This window comes from Acinonyx jubatus, chromosome A2 (assembly GCF_027475565.1).
Source record: "Acinonyx jubatus isolate Ajub_Pintada_27869175 chromosome A2, VMU_Ajub_asm_v1.0, whole genome shotgun sequence".
Classification (NCBI taxonomy): Eukaryota; Metazoa; Chordata; class Mammalia; order Carnivora; family Felidae; genus Acinonyx; species Acinonyx jubatus.
Genome location: NC_069383.1, coordinates 158,450,393 through 158,469,775, shown reverse-complemented (window position 1 = coordinate 158,469,775; position 19,383 = coordinate 158,450,393). Strand labels below are relative to the sequence as shown.

Genomic DNA, 19,383 nt, shown 5'->3' with positions numbered 1-19,383 from the left:
TTTCCTCCTTGTTGGAATACCAGTCATGGCTTTGGCTAATTTTTCTAATAGTTCTTTTAAAATAATTTTGAAGTCTTTTGTTAAACAATGTGGTACTCCTCATTCATGAATAACAAGATTGCATTAGTTTCCACGTAATGTGTTTTCAGTTTTGATATAGTATCTTAAGAAAAATATCTTTTTTTTTTTTTTAAGAGAGAGCACGAACTGGGGAGTTGGGGAGAAGGAGAAGAGAATCTTAAGCAGGCTCCACACCCAATGAGGAGCCCTGTGTGTGCCTTGATCTCACGACCCTGAGCCGAAATCAAGAGTTGGATGTTTAATGGACTGAGCCACCCAGACACCCCAAAGAAAGATTTCTTAATTTGGGCATAGCTAATTTTGTTTCCAAAATTTTCTTTTACTCTGTGGTCATAAATATGTTCACCTGTCTTGAATTCCCAAATTTTTATACTTTTTCTCATTCATGTGCTTAATCCATTTAGAATTGGCTTTTCTTTTTGTTACCAATATGTCTAATTTTGTCTCATCCACCATGAACATAAAATTGTCACAAGACTGTGTATTGAAAATTTTGCCTTTCTCTGAGAACACAGAGAAAGGAGAATTCTTGTATACTTTGGTGGGAATGCAGTATGGAGGGTCCTCAGAATGTTAAAAGTAGAACCACCCTGTGATCCAGTGATCGCACTACTTGGTATTTACCCAAAGAATACAAAAGTATTATTTCAAATGCACCTCTTTATAGCAGCACTATCTGTAATAGTCAAATTATGGAAACAGCCCAAGTGTACATTGATGAATGGATAAAGAAGATGTGGTATCTGTAACAAAGGAATACTATTCATAAAAAGGAATGAAATCTTGCCATTTGCAACAATATGGATGGAGCTGGAGAGTGTTATGCTAAGCGAAATAAGTCAGCCAAATATCAGATTTCACTTCTCTGTATAATTTAAGAAAACAAACGAGCAAGGGGGGGAAAAGGGAGTGGCAAAGCAAGACTTTTTTTTAGTGTTTATTTTTGAGAGGGACAGTGCAAGTGGAGGAAGGGCAGAGAGAGAGGGAGACAGAGAATCTGAAGCAGGCTCCAGGCCCTGATCTGTCAGCACAGTGCCCGATGTGGGGCTGGAACCCACAAATTGAGAGATCACGACTTGAGCTGAAGTCGGATGCTGAACTGACTGAGCCACCCAGGCACCCCATAAACAGACTCTTAACTATAGAGAACAAACTGATGGTTACTAGAGGGGAAATGGGTAGGGGGGGATGGATGAAACAGGTGATGGGGATTAAGTAATGCACTTGCGATGAGCACCAGGTGGTGTATGGAATTGTTGAATCACTATTTGTACACCTGAAACTACAATTACACTGTATATTAATCGGAATTTAAATGAAAACTTTATTTTTTAATGTTTATTTATTTGGAGGGGGAGAGCATGAGCAGGGAGGGGCAGAGAGAGCCGGGTAGAGGATGGAACCAGGCTCTGCACTGACAGCAGCGAGCCTAGTGTGGGGCTCAAAGTCATGAACTGTGAGATCATGACCTGAGTTGAAATTGGAGGTTCAACTGACTGAGCCACCCAGGCTCCCCTTAAATTATTAAAAAATAATAAATATAGTGAGTTTAAAAAAACCCATTTTTTTAAAAGTTTGCTTTTCTCTACTGATTTGGAGTGTAACATCAGCCATCGGGAGAAAAATCCATATCAATTTGGATCTGTTCTGAACACTGTATTTTATTCCTTTGGTCAGTTGGGACTCATCTCTGCATGACTACCTCTTGCCTTCATTATACTAACTTTACTGTGTCTCTTAATGCTGGAGAGTGCTATTTTTTGTGGCATTATTCCTTTTTTTTTTTTTTGCAGTTTTGGTTTTTACTTTTTTTAATATTAAATATAATTTATTGTCAAATTGGTTTCCAGAGTGCCATTATTCTTAAGGAATGCTGTCTTTCCTTGGTTCTTTGCTAGAATTTGGAAATTACAGCAGAGTTAGAGAAAAAGTTCGTAGACTAGCACAAAGGACTCCAATATAACTCAGATTCACTAATTCTTAAAGTTTTGCTACTTCTTTCTCATTCATTCTTGCTCTCCTATTTCTTCTCATACATGTGTATTTTCCTCCTGAAATGTTCAAGGGTAAGTTGCATTCACCATGCCTCTTTAACCCCGTATTATTTTCAGTAGGTGTTTCTGAAGCACAAGAGTGTTATCTGATTTATAGTCCATATTGCTTTTATCAGCTGTTTCATGTTCTTATGGTAAAATTTATCCTTCAGTTCAAAGCCATGTATTGATTTCAATGGCCATGGTACTTTAACCAACTTCAAATATTTTCCTTAACTTTGTCTTTTATGATATAGACAATTTTTAAGAACACAGCAGTTTCCTTTGTTGAATATCTTTCAACTGCTGTTTCTTTTTTAACCTTCATGTTTTATATAAAAAAAAAATTCATGTTTTATATTTTTGGCTGAATATCAAAAAAGAGACATATATATCAAAGATAGCACCTAGACAGAAGCCAATGAAGTCATTTATTCCAACATTGTTAATGTTAGTTTTGATTACTTTGGTAAAATACGGTAAGTGTCTGGTTTTTACTTGTACAAGTCTTATTTTCCCATTTATAATTAGTTGTGGGAGATTCATATATAGTTTTATGTCAGTTTGTTAATTTCATCTAATGCTTAGTCTACTTTTGATGAGCTGTTAGCTGAATCTCTGAATCTCTAAATCATTGTAAGGAGAATTTGAGTTTCTGGTATTGGACTTTACAAAAACCATGGTGTTTCTTCCTATATATTTATGTCTTCTTCAGTGGAGTTCAGTATTTTACAATTCTTTTTTTTTTTTTAAAGAAACAAAAGGAAAAAAAAGATAAAGCTAGCCCAATTTCTTACAATTTGTTCTTAACATTTAATAAACTTTTATATTCACCTTGCTATACATTAGGTCTCCAGAATCTATTCATCCTACATAACTGAGATTTTGTGCCCTTGATCTACATTTCCTGTTACTTCCACCCCACCCCCACCCCACCTAGCCTTTTGTAAGGATTATTTCACTTAGCAGAATGTCCTTCAGGTGTATCCATGTGGTTACAAATAACAGGATTTCCTTCTTTTTATGGCTGAATAATATTCTACAATACATACATATCACATCTTATGTATTCATCTATAGATGGACATGAGTTTTTTCCATATCTTGTATATTGTGAGTAGTGTAGTTATCTTACTTTTAAATGTTACACCTTTTAATTTTTCTGATTGTGTATTGTATTTTATCCAGCTACCTTAGTAAACTTTAAAATTCTAATTTTTAGGTGTTGTTTTGGTTTGACACATAGGCAATCATATTATCTATAACTAATTACAGGGGTTTTTTTTCATACTAATTCCTACTTTATATATTTTTCCTGATACCAATAGAACAATACTTCCAGTACATTGATGACTAGAAAGTAGTAAAAACAGCATATTTGTGTTTTTATTCATCCTAATGGGATGTGCTTTCCATCTTTACCATTTATTTTGTAGGTTGTTGTAAAGGCTTTTAGTAATCCTATTACCCTACTTCTCATAGTTTGGGTAGGCTTTCTCCTGAATGCCTTCTGAACTTCTTAAATGCATTCCCTTTATTCCTCTAAGATATTTGTTCACTGAAATTATTCAAGTATGTAGAACTGTACCTGCGTTAGGTGCCTATTATTTGAATGAATAAATGAATTAATGGAAGCATTTAAAAAAATTATTTTATGTTTATTTATTTTTGAGAGAGAGAGAGAGTGCCAGCAGGGGCGGGAGTCAGAGAGGGAGAGTGAGACACAGAATCTGAAGCAGGCTCCAGGCTCTGGGCTGTCAGCACAGAGCCCAATGTGGGGATTGAACCCATGAACAGTGAGATCTCAACCTGAGCTGAAGCAGATGCCCAACCAACTGAACCACCCAGGCACCCCAAGAAAGCATTTTAAAAAATCAACAAGGTATACCTTAGTAGAAGATGGCAGCATAGTAGGAGGATGCTCAGCTCATTTTGTCCTTCAAACACAACTAGGTAGCTACCAAATCATTCTGAATACCCCACATATCAACCTGAAGACTGACAGAATAAACTCCACAACTGAAGGGAGAGAAGAAGCCACATGGAAGAGGGTAGGAAGGGGGGAGACATGGTTTGGGGAAATGGATCACAGATGCTGTGATCACACAGAAGGCGGAGAGGGCAAGAGAGGAGGAGCACATAAGGGAACACAAGGGAGAACATTTCCCCAGAGCCATTGGCTAGAAAAATGAGGGGCGCCTGGGTGGCTCAGTCGGTTAAGCATCTGACTTCGGCTCAGGTCATGATCTCGCGGTCTGTGAGTTCGAGCCCCGCGTCGGTCTCTGTGCTGACAGCTCAGAGAGCCTGGAGCCTGTTTCAGATTCTGTGTCTCCCTCTCTCTCTGACCCTCCCCCATTCATGCTCTGTCTCTCTCTGTCTCAAAAGTAAATAAACGTTAAAAAAAATTTTTTTTTTTTAAAAAGAAAGAAAAATGAGAGGGGCTGATTTTTGTGTTTCTGCAACTAGTGGAGCTTAAAGACTGGAGGCTTTTTTTAAATGTTTATTTGGGAGAGAGTGTGTGCAAACGGGGTAAGGGCAGAGAGGGAGAGAGAGAACCCCAAGTCCAAGCTGTTAGTGGGGCTCAATCTCATGAACCATGAGATCATGACCTGAGCCAAAATCAAGAGTCATGTGGATAGGTCTCTTAGGATAAAGAAAGCAAAAGCAAAAATAAACTAGTGGGACTACAATGAAATAAAAAGGTTTTGCACAGCAAAAGGAATGATAAACAAAATAAAAGGCAACCTAGGGAATGGGAGAAGATATTTGCAAATGATATATCTGATAAGGAGGTAACATTGAAAAATATAAAAATATAAAAAGAGCTTATACAACTCAACACCAAAAAACTCCAAACAATCTGATTTAAAAATGAGTAGAGGTGCCTGGATGGCTCAGCTGGTTGAGCATCAGACTCTTGATTTTGGTTCACATCATGATCCTAGGGTCGTGGGATTGCACCCACGTCAGGCTCTGCACTGAGCATGGAACCCAACTCATGCTCTCTCAAAAAAAAAAAAAAGTTTAAAAAGTGGACATAGACATGTTTCCAAAGAAGATATATAGATGGCCAACAGAGACATGAAAAGATGTTCAATATCACTAATCATCAAAGAAATGTGAATCAAGAATGCCTGGGTGTCTCACTTGGTTAAGCATCTGATTTTGGTCATGATCTCAGAGTTTGTGAGTTTGAGCCCCACTTCAGGCTTTGTGCTGACAGCTCAGAGCCTGGAGCTTGCTTCAGATTCTGTGTCTCCCTCTCTCTCTCCCTCTCTCTCTCTCTCTCTGCCCCTCCCCTGCTTTTGCACTTGCTCTCTCTCTCTCAAAAATAGATAAACATTAAAAAAAAAGAAATGCAAATCAAAGTCACAATGAAATACCACCTCACACCTGTTAGAATGGCTAAAATAAAAAATGCAAGAAACGGGCACTTGGGTGGCTTAGTCAGTTAAGCGGCCAACTTCGGCTCAGGTCATGATCTCATGGTAGATGAGTTCGAGCACCACATGCGGCTCTGTGCCGACAGCTCAGAGCCTGAATCCTGCTTCAGATTCTGTGTCTCCCTCTCTCTCTGCCCCTCCCTTGCTCACACACTCTCTCTCTCTCAAAAAAATAAACATCAAAAAAATTGTTTTAATGCAAGAAACAACAAGTGTTGGTGAGAATGTGGAGAAAAAGGAACCCTTGTGCATAGTTGGTAGGAATGTAAATTGGTACAGCCATTGTGGAAAACAGTATGGAGGTTCCTCAAAAAATTAAAAACAGAAATACCGTATGATCCAATAATTCTACTAGTGGGTAGAATTCCCCACACAGGGAAAACTAAAACACTAATTTGAAAAGATGTGTGCACCCCTATGTTTATTGCAGCATTATTTACAATGGCGAAGACATGGAAGCAACCTAAGTGTCCCATCTATAGACCAATGGATAAAAAAATGAGGTATACATACACAATGGAATATTATGCAGCCATAAAAAAGGATGGGATTGTGCCATTTCAGACACATAGATGGACGCAGATCGTATTATGCTAAGTAAAATAACTCATACTGATAAAGACAATTATCATATGATTCTCTCATAAATAGAATCTTTTAAAAAATGAAAAGCAAAATCAGAATCATAAATACAGAAAACAAACTGTATACACACACAATGGAATGTAAGTCAGTAAAAAAAAAAATGAGATCATGCCATTTGTGATAACATGGATGGACATAAAGGCATTATGCTAAGTGAAATAAGTCAGATAGAGAAAGAGAAATACCATATGACCTAACTTACACGTGGAATACAAAAACAAAAACAAAATAAGAAACAAACTGAAATACAGAGAACAGGTGTTTGCTGAAGGGGAGTTTGAAGGGAGATGGGTGAAGCAGATAAAAGAGATTAAGAGATACAACCTTCTACTTATAAAATAAATAAGTCACAGAGATATATAGTATGAAGAATACAGTCAAGAATTTGTAATAACACTGTATGATGACACATGGTAGCTGCAATTATTGTGGTGCACATCAAGTAATATGCAGAATTGTCAAATCAATATGTTGTATGCTTGCAACTGGTATAATATTGTATGATAGTTATACTCAATAAAAAAGAAAAAAATGAAGGCTGAGTGATATAAGGAAGGAAATAACAGAGCAGAAAGACATGAAATAATGACTAAAAAGACAATACAAATGATCAGTGAGACCCAGAGCTCTCTCTTTTGAAAGATAAACAAAACTGACAAACCTTCAGCTAGACCCATCAAGAAAAAGAAAAGACTCAAATGAGAAATGAAGAGGAGGGGCACCTGGGTGGCTCAGTTGGTTAAGTGTCTCTAGGTTTTGGCTCAGGTCATGATCTTACAGGTTCATGAGATCAAACCCTGCATCCTGCTCATGCCGATAGGGCAGCGCCTGGGATTCTCTCTCTCCCTCTTTCTCCTCTCTCAAAATAAATAAACTTAAAAAACAAAAAAACAAAAAAGAAATGACGAGGAAACAAAAATATACCACAAAATATACCACATATACCACAGAAATACAAAGATTCTTAAGAGACTACCATAAACAATTATATGCCAACAAATTAGACAACCTGGAAAAAAAAAAAAAAGGTTGAATTCCTAGAAATATACAACCTACCAAGACTGAGTCATAAAGAATTTAAAAATCTAACAGATCAAGATTGAATCAAGAATCAAAAGCATCCCGACAAACAAGAGTCCAGGATCAGCTGGCTTCACTAGTGAATTCTAACACTTAAAGGAGAATGAATTCCAATTCTTCTTAAGCCTACACAAGACAGAAGAGGAGGGAACACTTCTAAGTTCACTTTATAAGACTGACATTATCTTGATACCAAAACCAAACAAGGGTGCCACAAGAAAAGAAAATTCCAAGCCTATATTCCTGATGAATAAAGATGAAAAATCCTTCAATAAAATTTCAGCAAATTGACAATATAGTCAAAGGATCTTACTACACAATGAAGTGGAATTTATTCTTAGGGATGCAAGGATGGTTCAACATTGCAAATCAATATAATACACCACATTAGCAAAATGAAGGGTAAAAAACATATGAATTACTATCTTGTGCACCTGAAAATAATATAGCACTACAGTAACTGAAATTAAAAACGTTTAAAAAATCACAAAAAAGGGCACCTGGGTGGCTCAGTCACCTAAAGTGTGACTTTGGCTGAGGTCATGACCTCACCGTTCATGAGTTCAAGCCCCACATCAGGCTCTCTGCTGTCAGCACAGAGCCCGCTTCAGATCCTCTCCCTCTCTCTCTCTGCCCCTCGCCCACTCATGCTCTCTCTCAAAAATAAACATTAAAGGGGCGCCTGGGTGGCTCAGTCGGTTAAGCGTCTGACTTCGGCTCAGGTCATGATCTCACGGTCCGTGGGTTTGAGCCCCACGTCGGGCTCTGTGCTGACAGCTCAGAGCCTGGAGCCCGTTTCAGATTCTGTGTCTCCCCCTCTGCCCCTCCCCTGTTCATGCTCTGTCTCTCTCTGTCTCAAAAATAAATAAACGTTAAAAAAATAATAAAAAAATAAAGAAACATTAAAAAAATAAGAAAATCAATTTAAAAATCACAAAAAACCCATATGATCATTTTAATAGATGCAAAAAAAAGCACTTAATAAAACCCAACACTGATTCATGATAAAAACTGTCAACAAAGTGGGTATACAGGGAATGTACCTCAACATAATAAAGGCAATTTATGACAAGCCCATAAATACCATCATACTCTGGGGAAAAGCTGAAAGTTTTTCCTGTAAGATCAGGAAAAAAGCAGCAACTCCCACTCTCCTCACTTTTATTCAACATAGTATTGGAAGTCCTAGCTAGAGCAAGAAAAAATAATGCATCAAAATTGGAACAGAAGAAGTAAAAATGTCACTATTTGCAGATGACATGATAGGATGTATAGAAAACCCTACAGACTCCACCAAAAAACTATTAGAACTAATGAATTAAGTAAAGTTGCAGGATGCAAAATCCATATACAAAAATCTATTGTGTTCTATACACTAATAATGAATTGTTAGAGAAATTAAGAAAACAGTCACATGCACAATTGCATCAAAAAGAATAAATTACTTAGGGGCGCCTGGCTGGCTCAGTCAGTAGAGCATGCAACTCTTGATCTTGGCATTGTGAGTTTGAGCCCCACACTGGGTGTAGAGATTACTTAAAAATAAAATACTTTAAAAAAATTTTTTTAATGTTTTTAAATTTATCTTTGAGACAGAGAGAGACAGAGCATGAACAGGGGAGGAGCAGAGAGGGAGGGAGACACAGAATCTGAAACGGGCTCCAGGCTCCGAGCTGTCAGCACAGAGCCTGATGTGGGGCTTGAACTCACAGACTGTGAGATCATGACCTGGCCAAAGTTGGATGCTCAACCGACTGAGCCACCTAGGTGCCCCAAAAATAAAATATTTTTTAAAAAAGAATAAAATACCTAGGAATAAATTTAATGAGGGAGGTGAAAGACCTGTATGGTGAAAACTATAAGACAGTGATGAAAGGCACTGAAGACAAAGAAATGGAAAGATATTACATGCTCACGGATTGGAAAATATCCATACTATCCAAAGCAATCTACAGATTCAATGCAATCCCTACCAAAATTCCAATGGCATTTCTCACAGAAATAGAATAAACATTCCTAAAATTTGAATGGAACCACAGAAGACCTTGAATAACCAAAGCAGTCATGAGGCAAAAGAACAAAGCTGGAGGTATCACACTTTCTGATTTCAAACTGTTATCAAAATTATACAGAGCCAGAGTAATAAAAAAAAAATACGTATGGTAGGGGCACCTGGGTGGCTCAGTTGGTTGAGTGACCGACTTCAGCTCAGGTCATGATCTCACAGTCTGTGAGTTCAAGCCTCACATCGGGCTCTGTGCTGACAGCTCAGAGCCTGGAGCCTGTTTCAGATTCTGTGTCTCCCTGTCTCTCTGCCCCTCCCCCACTCATGCTCTGTCTCTGTCTCAGAAATAAATAAACCTTAAAAAAAAAAAAAAAAAAAAGTATGGTATAGACACATGCATCAGTGGCACATAATAGAGAGCCCAGAAATAAACTCATGTATTTTTGGTGAATTAATTTATGACAATGGAATTAAGAACACACAACAGGGAAAGAACAGTCTCTTCTATAGATGGTGTTGGGAAAACTGGACAGGCATGGGTGAAGAAGTGAAAACGGAGAAAAAAAAAAAGAAGTGAAAACGGATCACTATCTTACACCATATACAAAAATTAACTCAAAATGGATTAAAGTCTTGGGGCGCCTGGATGGCTCAGTCAGTTAAGCGTCCGACTTTGGCTCAGGTCATGATCTCACGGTTCATGGCTCAAGCCTTGTGTCAAGCTGTGTGCTGACAGCCTGGAGCCTGCTTCTGATTTCTGATTCTGGGTCTCCTTCTCTCTCTCTCTCTCTCTCTCTCTCTCTCTCTCTCTCTGCCCCTCCCCCACTCATACTCTGTCTCTCAAGAATGAATAAAAAAATTCATGTTAAAAATGTTTTAAAAAATGTTAAAAAAAATTTTTTTTAATGGATTAAAGACTTGAGTTTAGGGGCACCTGGGCGGCTCAGTCGGTTAAGCATCCAACTTCAGCTCAGGTCATGATCTTGCAGTTCATGGGTTCAAACCCCATGTCGGACTGTATGCTGACAGCTTGGAGCCTGGAGCCTGCTTCTAATGCTGTGTCTCCCTCTCTCTCTGCCCCTCCCCTACTCATGCCGTCTCTGTCTCTCTCAAATATAAATAATCACTTAAAAAAAAAAAAAGGTTAAGGGGCACTTGGGTGGCTCAGTCGGTTAAGCACCTGACTTTGGCTCAGGTCATGATCTCACAGTTCATAAGTTCAAGTCCCGCCTCGGGCCCTGTGCTGACAGCTTGGAGCTTGGAGCCTGCTTCGGATTCTGTGTCTCCCTCTCTCTCTGTCCCTCCCCTGCTTGTCCTCTCTCTCAAAAAATGAATAAACATTTAAAAATTTAAAAAAAATATTAAGGGAGAGAGAAAAATCAAAACCAGGAAAAATTAGTTCTAGTTTTGGAAAAGATGAAATAAACACAATTTGGCTCATCTGTCCCACCGAGTGAAGGAAGGTATAAAAAGCTTGGACACAATGCCTGGAACAGCTATTTGAGGAATCCAAAAATAAATAAATAATTGCAGGTAGACTGATGAAAAGCCTCAGATTTCAAAGTACCACCAAACAGGCAGCAAATTTACCAGTTTTTCCCCCTCTGGTATAACCTGGCCTGGACTCATTGCAGTTGAAAATCCACAAGTAGGTATCAGCAACAACAGACCTTGTTCCCAAAGATGCCCTCAGATCTTGGCACGAGCAGTAGGTAGTCAGGCTCTCAGTCTTAAGTGAGAGAGAGAAATACCAGTTTTTTGTTTTCTGCATTTTTTTATACTGCAGCCTTCAAGAGATCTTGTGGCAGCCGTGAGACACACCAAAGACCTTGAGAACTGGACCAAGACCTTGAGAACTGGACCATAAGCTAGAGGACCCTCTAGGTAGAACGGCTTCTAGGTAGAGACATAAAGAAAGCTGCATAGGTTGTGAAACTTCGCATTGAAACCACAACCCGCAGAATGCAGACTGAAACTCTTGAGCTGATTCTACCTGGTCAGTTGCCCGGTAAAAGAAAGAGACCGCATTCTCTATAGGATTTAAAGGCCCAGAGTGTCAAAGTATTAAAAATGTCCAGAATATAATCCCAAACCAATCAATTATATGAGCAACAGAGCTTGGGCTTGTGTATGACAAGAGTGTAGTATAAGTACGTGACAGTAAGGATTTTTTTCATTGTAATGTAAGTGCTTGAATTTGTGAATCACTCTGGGCTTGCTCCTTGGTCTGTGCTTTGCCCTGCAAGAAAAGGGGGATAAAAGGGGCACCCGAGTGGCTCAGTGGGTTAAGCATCTGACTTCAGCTCAGGTCACAACCTCATGGTTCATGAGACTTTAACAAGGTCTCTCCAATTTTGGACGCTTAACCAACAGGACCACCCAGGTGCCCCTCAAAAATTCTTCTACACCCAGAAGAGAAATGGGGGTTTCAGGGCAAACAGTGCCTCCCAAATTGGAGAATTACAAGCAACTGAATCACAGCATTCTAGATAGAAACCAATGACCACAAACCTCTGTGGCAACAAGTACCAAAATAGAGAACGCTGAAATGTAACAGACAAATTGGTGGAGGCCAGCAAGGGCAAATCTGACAGGTAAAAATTCCAGTTATTGACAGCACATCCCACCCCCCCCCCCCCCGCATTTGTGGATTTTACCTGTAGGAGCTCAAGCAGCTTCTCACCACAAATATTGGAGAAAAATTCCCTCAAACTTCTGGAAGGGTGAAGGTAAAAGGAATCATGTTGTTAAACGCCAGAGCATCCTAACCTTCTTAACGAGGTCGGCCCTCACGAGAAACTATTTAACCGGAGTCTGACCTGCTGGGGATTTATGGGAGCCTAACTCACCTGCAGGAAGGGATAGACACAACTCCACCCCCAGATAACCTCCACGTGGGAGAGGGAAAACACCTCCAGCCAACTCCAGCAATCCCATCCCACCAAAGAGGGAGAAAAACAGGACCACGTGTGAAATTCACAATTCAGAGGCAAAACGTCACCAGAGAATGAGATCTACTCATAGGTCTATACAGTGCTTCCCTTTCCACCAAACCTTACTACTATCAGATAGCTAAAGTCTTACTTATGGCAGTTTTGTTTACCTAGTTGTTTATAATCAACTATGAAAAAAATGTAAAACACACTAAAAGGGAAAAAAATACATTTTGAAGAGATGGTACAAACATCAGAACTAGACTCAGAAATGGCAGGCATGTTGGAATGGTCAACCCGGGAATTTAAAACGACTGTTACTAAGATGCTATGGTCTCTAATGGATAAACTAGACAGAATGTGGAAACAGATAGTCAATATTTACAAAATCCACAAATACTACATTATAAGAAAATATTCTGAATCTTGAGTCTAACTTTGAAATAGGAAACTTCCTGTAAAAACACAACTCGCGCACACTGACTTAAGATGAAACTGGAAACCACAGCAGTCCTCAAAAACATAACAGCATCTGATGCTTGCTTCAAAATCATTCCAAGAAAACCACAATAACTGGTGACAGCTACTCCAGATGCAGATAATCTAGCCAGTGAATTTTCTCTTATATGAAAGAAACCATTCTGATCATATGGAAATACTTTTAAAGTTTATAAAAAGGGGGAAGGCACCTGGCTAGCTGTCAGAGGATCATGTGACACTTGATCTCTGGTGGTGAGTTTGAGCTCCATGTTGGGCATAGAGATTACTTAAATTAATACAAATTTTAAAAAGGGGTGGGGCGCCTGGGTGGCTCAGTCGGTTAAGCGGCCGACTTTGGCTCAGGTGATGAGCTCGCAGTCCGTGAGTTCGAGCCGCTCATCAGGCTCTGTGCTGACAGCTCGGAGCCTGGAGCCTGTTTCAGATTCTGTGTCTCCTTCTATCTTACCCTCCCCCATTCATGCTCTCTCTCTGTCTCAAAAATAAATAAACGTTAAAAAAATTTTTTTTTAAGGGTAGGGGAATACTCCTATGTTCACGTAAAAAACAGATGGAGTAAGAAAAGAATATTACATGCTAATGTTAATCAAACATACAAAAATCTCTAAAATACCAGTACATAGAGTACTTCCAAAAATTTAAAAATATGGGACATCTGGGTGGCTCAGTCATTAAACGTTCAACTTTGGCTCAGGTCATGATCTCACAGTTCGTGGGTTCAAGCCCCGTGTCAGCCTCTGTGCTGACACCTCCCCTCCAAGCTTGGAGCCTGGACCCTGCCTCAGATTCTATGTCTTCTTCTCTCTCTGCCCCTCCCCCACTCTCTCATACTCTCTCGCTCTCAAAAATAAACATTAAAAAATTGTTCTAAAGAAAATTTAAAAATATAATTCTTCGGGGGTGCCTGGGTGGCTCAGTTGGTTGAGCGACCAGTTCTTGGTTTCACCTCAGGTCATGACCTCACAGTTCATGAGTTCAAGCCCTAAACTGGGGTCTGAGCTCGTGGCGCAGAACCTGGTTGGGATTCTCTCTCTCCCTCCCTCTCTCTGCCCTTCCCCCACTCATGCATATGTGTGTGTGTGTGTGTGTGTGTGTGTGTGTGTGTGCACTCTCTCTCTCAAAATAAATAAACTTTAAAAATTGTAATTCTTTATGTCCAAGTTGTGTTTCCCTAGAATTACAAGGTTACTCTAACATTGGAAATTCAATCAATTCACCATATTTGTTTTTTAAAGAGTCCTTTTACGCATTTATTCATTCAAATACTGGGTATCTATCATAGGGAGGCACAGTTCTAAGGACTTGAATTAGATCAGGGAACAAATTTCATCATTTCAGAGGAATCAGAGGAATGCACATAATTAGCTCAGTGATCATTCATGAGAAAGCCTCCCTAAACTATGAAAGATAAAATTTATAACAACATTAAAGCAAACGGTAAAGATGGAATGTATATCCCATTGATATTAACAAGAGGTATGCCGATTTAATGACTTCCAGTCATTATTTTCCTGGAGATTTTATTTAGTCAGTAAAACAAGAAAAAATACAAATGATCTAAGGATTGAAGTGGAAAATTAAAACTGTCGTTATTTAAAATGATGCAATTGCCTAAGTGGGAAACCCAAAAGAATACATAAAAATAATAATTTTTTTATTAAAAAATTGGTTCTTTTAATGTTTTATTTATTTTTGAGACAGGGAGAGACAGAGCATGAACAGGGGAGGGTCAGAGAGAGGGAGACACAGAATCCGAAACAGGCTCCAGGCTGAGCTGTCAGCACAGAGCCTGACACGGGGCCCGAACTCACGGACCGAGAGATCATGACCTGAGCCGAAGTTGGACACTTAACCGACTGAGCCACCCAGGCGTCCCAAAAATAAGAATTTTAAAGAAAATTTAGCAAGGCTGCTAGATATATTTCAATATATAAAGACCACCTGCATTTTGTATACTGACAATCAGAAAATCTAAATTAAAATGTATGAAATACCTGTGTGATAAAATCATACAAAGAAAAAATTTTAAATGCTTAACACTAGATCTAAAACCATGCACAGCTTTTGTGGGGAGAAAATTACAAAATATTGAACCCCTTTGAAGAAAACTTAAATAGGGAGAATCATCTTGGTCTTGGATTGGAAAGCCCGATACAAAAAATACTGCAATTCTTGGGCACCTGAGTAGCTCAGTTGAGCACCTAACTCTTGAGTTTGGCTCAGGTCATGATCCCAGGGTTGTGGGATCAAGCCCCAAGTCAGGCTCTGCATTGTGCATGGAGCCTGCTTAAGATTCTCTCACTCTCCCTCTGCCCCTCTCCCCTCCTTGCATTCTTTCTCCCTCTCCCTAAAATAAATTTTTTTTAATTAATTAAAAAATACTACAATTCTAAAAATGATTTAGATTCAGCAAATGTCTAATCAAAAGTGACCAAGTAGGGGCGCCTGGGGGGTCAGCCGGTTAAGTGCCCGACTTCGGTTCAGGTCATGATCTTACGGTTCCTGGGTTCAAGCCCCACGTCTGGCTCTGTGCTGACTGCTCACAGCCTGGAGCCTGCTTTGGATGCTGTGTCTCCCCCTCCCTCTGCCCCTCCCCTACTCACGGTCTATCTCTCAAAAATATATAAATGTTAAAAAACATTTTAAAAAAGTGACCAAGTATTCTTGGAGAACCAAAAAACAAACAAAACCCCAAAACCTGATATGCAAATATAAATGATCCCCCACAACTTCCTGATAATAAAAAAGAACTGCACAATGCAAGGACTAGATCATTCTATCTTCCAATTAAACTGGCTATCTGTAAGCCATCAGGGACATAAAAGTTTCAACCAATGTCCTTTCGAAGAGCCTTGAATTGTGTATTTTCTTTAATGTTTACTTATTTATGTTTGGGAGTGAGAGAGAGCACAAGCTGGGAGGGGCAGAGAGAGAGGGAGACAGAGGATCTGAAGCAGGCTCTGTGTGAGAGCCTGATGCGGGGCTCAAACCCATGAACTGTGAGATCATGCCTTGAGCTAGAGTCAGACTCTTAGCTGACTGAGCCGCCCAGGTGCCCCATCAAACTGTGTATTTTGAGAAATGGGATGTGTGCCTTGGTTACTATTAGTAATGTCAATAACGTCAAAGGAAATGCAGAGTGACCCGACAAGACTGTGTGTTGTGGCCTCCAATACATGCAGAGATATGTAATTTAGGTATCTGTGAGGCAAGAGATTCCCAGAGTTCTTGGCCCTGAAGAGGTCAATTTTTAGGCAATGGCTCAACAGTTCATAATAAACATGAAGCTAGGGCCATTTATTCACCAGGATATCCAGAGCCAAGATGACTGCCTGAAATTTGGCCAGGTGCAATGTTTCTCAGGATCCTTAAGTTTATTTATTTATTTTGAGAGAAAGAGAAGAGAGCAGGGGAGGGGCAGAGAGAGAGGGAGAGAGAATCCCGACCAGGCTCTGCACTGTCCTCACAGAGCCCGAGGTGGGGCTTGAACTCACAAACTGTGAGATCATGACCTGAGCTGAAACCAAGAGTTGGATGCTTAACAGACTGAACATTCCAGGAGCCCCATGGAGTCCTATTTTTTATTAGCAACATCCTGGTTAAGAGATGGAAATCAGTAACATTCTATTGTGCCCCATCACATATGATGGTTAGCAGTGGAATTCATATAGTCCATGAACTCTCATTACTGTTTACTATCCAGGTAGCCAAGGGATAGATGGATGGACGGATGGATGGACGGATGGATGGATGGATGGATGGATTTACCTACTTATGCACTTATTTTTAGTTTTAAGGAAAGGCAAAACTGGGTTATTTAATTTTGAAGCAGTGGAGATAAACACCTCTTTAGTAATGGGGTTTATATGAATTTTAATCCTTGGTGGCCTTGTTGTAACTTACGTTGGGCCATATTATTTCAACAAAGAATTCACAGGGTCCTATCTCATCAACAAAACTTGTAAGTGCCAAAAAGTTACCTTAATTTACATTTATTATTTATTGTTGTCATAGATATATCCAAGATGATACATTTTAAGGCAATAGGTAGGTATTAGGGAAATTCAGGCAAGACTACAGTTCAAGTGAGGCATACCTATTAATCCTCTATTTTTAATTACTTTTTAAAGATTATAATGGATACAATGTTTACATTCGGTGTGATCCCCAGGTATAACTATGTTTGAGCCACAGTACTGATTAAGTCTATGAAGCTTTTTCAACTAGTGCATTTTAGCAAATGTTAATTTAGAAATTACGTTGAAGAGGCACAAAAGCCAATCAATGTCCCTTTTATCTTTTTCTTACATATTTTTTGAGTATATAAATTCTATCACATAGTGATCATACATTTGATTATTACATATATAACCAACTTATATAAATTCTTAGTATATGAAATTTAAAAAAAAAATTTTTTTTAACGTTTATTATTGAGAGACAGAGAGACACAGAGCGTAAGCAGGGGAGGAGCAGAGAGAGGAGGAGACACAGAATCCGAAACAGGCTCCAGGCTCTGAGCTGTCAGCACAGAGTCCGACGCGGGGCTCGAACCCACAAACTGTAAGATCATGACCTGAGCCAAAGTCAGTCACCCAACCAACTGAGCCACCCAGGCGCCCCAGTATATGAAATTTTAATATACACATTTTGGAATTCTAATTGGACCTAATAATGGGACTTTGTTTTAATGATTATAGAATTTACTTCAATTCTATATTACAATATTATGTATAAACATTTTTTATTTATTTACCTTTTATTTTCTCCCCCAAACCTAGGGATTTGTTGTTTTTAAAATCAATGAGTAATCTAAGAGCACTATGGTTTCTATACCTGGAACTTGCTCTGTACATAAAATTTAAAGATCTCTTTTTGGGGGGCAGAGAGTGCTTCCCCAAAAAGCTGCAATCTTTACTTTTTTTTTTTCCATTTAGTCTCCTGACAATGATTGTTTCCCTTAAAAAAAAAAAATGGGGCACCTGTGTGGCTCAGTCAGTTAAGCATCCGTCTGACTCTTGATTTCAGCTCAAGTAATGATCTCACAGTTCATAGGATCGAGCCCTGCTTTGGATTATCTTTCTCCCTCTCCCTTGGCCCCTCCCTCTCTCTCTCTCCCTCAAAATAAATAAATAAATAAACATTAAAAAAAAGAACTTAAAAACCACAAAAAGGTATTTACCTGATAAGCTCCTGTGGTGGTCCTGAGTGGCCCCCGTTGTGACCATCAGCCTCTCTTTCTAGGCTATCCCTATCAACTTCAGAGGGCCTGAGATCTAAATCCAAGAGAAAAATAATGGCAGAATCCAGATTTTGTGATAATTTGGTTTGCGGGAGAATGCTTTTTAGCATGCTGGTCAGCAGCAGCACTTGGGAGTGCCCACATACACTGACCAGGAGATTGACATCCTCATATGAGCTGAGAAACCTCCTCAATGCCCCCCCCCTTTTTCATTACACATTGTGCCACCAGTCTCCATGGATGGGATCTTTTCTGTTTCCCACTAAGAAAAAGTTGTGATAGAAGCAAAGAAAACATCATCAAAGGGATTTGCCTTTAAAGCAGCATATACATTTTTGAAAGCCAGGGTTATCCATAGGGTGGGCCCCCTCCACCTAACTACTGATGAATGAGATGGGTCTGGCCAAATTTCAAGTCAAAAAAAATTTTTTTAATGTTTATTTATTTTTGAGAGAGAGACAGAGCACGAGCAGAGGAGGGGAAGAGACAGAGAGGAAGACACACAATCTGAAACAGGCTCCAGGCTCCAAGCTGTCTGCACAGAACCCAACGCAGGTCTTAAACTCAGGAACAGTGAGATCATGACCTGAGCCGAAGTCAGACACTTAACCAACTGAGCCACCCAGGCACCCCAGCAAGTCAAGTGGATGAGTGTTTCCCAAGGGTCACAATTCCCAAGGACAATCAACAGCTTTTAATGGCCTGTCAGTGGAACACATATTCACATCAGACCTACTTGTCCATCAAAGTAGATTTCTCACAAAGGGCCACCACCTGGGGTTCAATGCCTGGCTCCTAAGGCCTCCTTGGTGGTGCTCTAATGGCATTGATTTCAGGCTAGTGGACCGGTCTCAGCACCGTCACAGTAGCCTGAGGATAACCACTCTGTGCTTCCCACTCTCCAGGAGGCCTTCACTGTGCCTCTTTTAATATATGCCAATTGTCCCTAGATGCTTCTGTGATTTCTCATCCAGTAGGACATCTTTGTCATTAATAAAATGTTGACTGGGGGCCTCTCATACACCCAATCATAGTAACTATACAAAGCAAGAATCTGGGATCAATCTCTTACCACCATTTAGGTTGGAAAACCATGAAAGGATGTGCAGACACAGCACAAGGCAGTAAAGGCCAAAGTGCAAGTTCACCAGTAGCCAGTACTACTCTCAGGCAGAACTTGCTGTCTGGTGTAGTCAGTGAGCCAAGAGCAGCCTAGAGGCATGCACCCCACCAAAACACTGAGTCACCTTGTGCCAAATGATTTGTGCTGGGGTCTTAAATTATAAAGGTGACTGGATGGTAACACAGGTTAATGCCACTGAAAGTTTATCATGCACAGTCCCAAGAGAAGGGGGCACACCAGCTAACGCTGGGTTGGGGGGAGAGTAGAGTTTACTTTAAAAAAAAAAACAAACAGGAGGAG

General features: G+C 39.7%; 2 long non-coding RNA genes across 5 annotated transcripts in view; one reads left to right on the top strand and one right to left on the bottom strand.

The window, feature by feature from the left end:
- The window catches only part of LOC106979035 (uncharacterized), a 42,783-nt gene extending 29,721 nt beyond the window's left edge, over positions 1-13,062 (top strand). For 2 of the 4 annotated variants that reach the window (XR_008297296.1, XR_008297292.1), the window contains exon 5: positions 196-627. This is a non-coding gene — a long non-coding RNA (uncharacterized LOC106979035). Of the gene's footprint in view, positions 1-195; positions 628-11,073 lie in introns of those variants that run through there. The other 2 variants (XR_008297297.1, XR_008297291.1) reach the window with 2 other exon arrangements.
- LOC128314957 (uncharacterized) overlaps positions 1-19,383 on the bottom strand; it is a 39,792-nt gene that overhangs the window by 15,631 nt on the left and 4,778 nt on the right. The window lies entirely within an intron of this gene.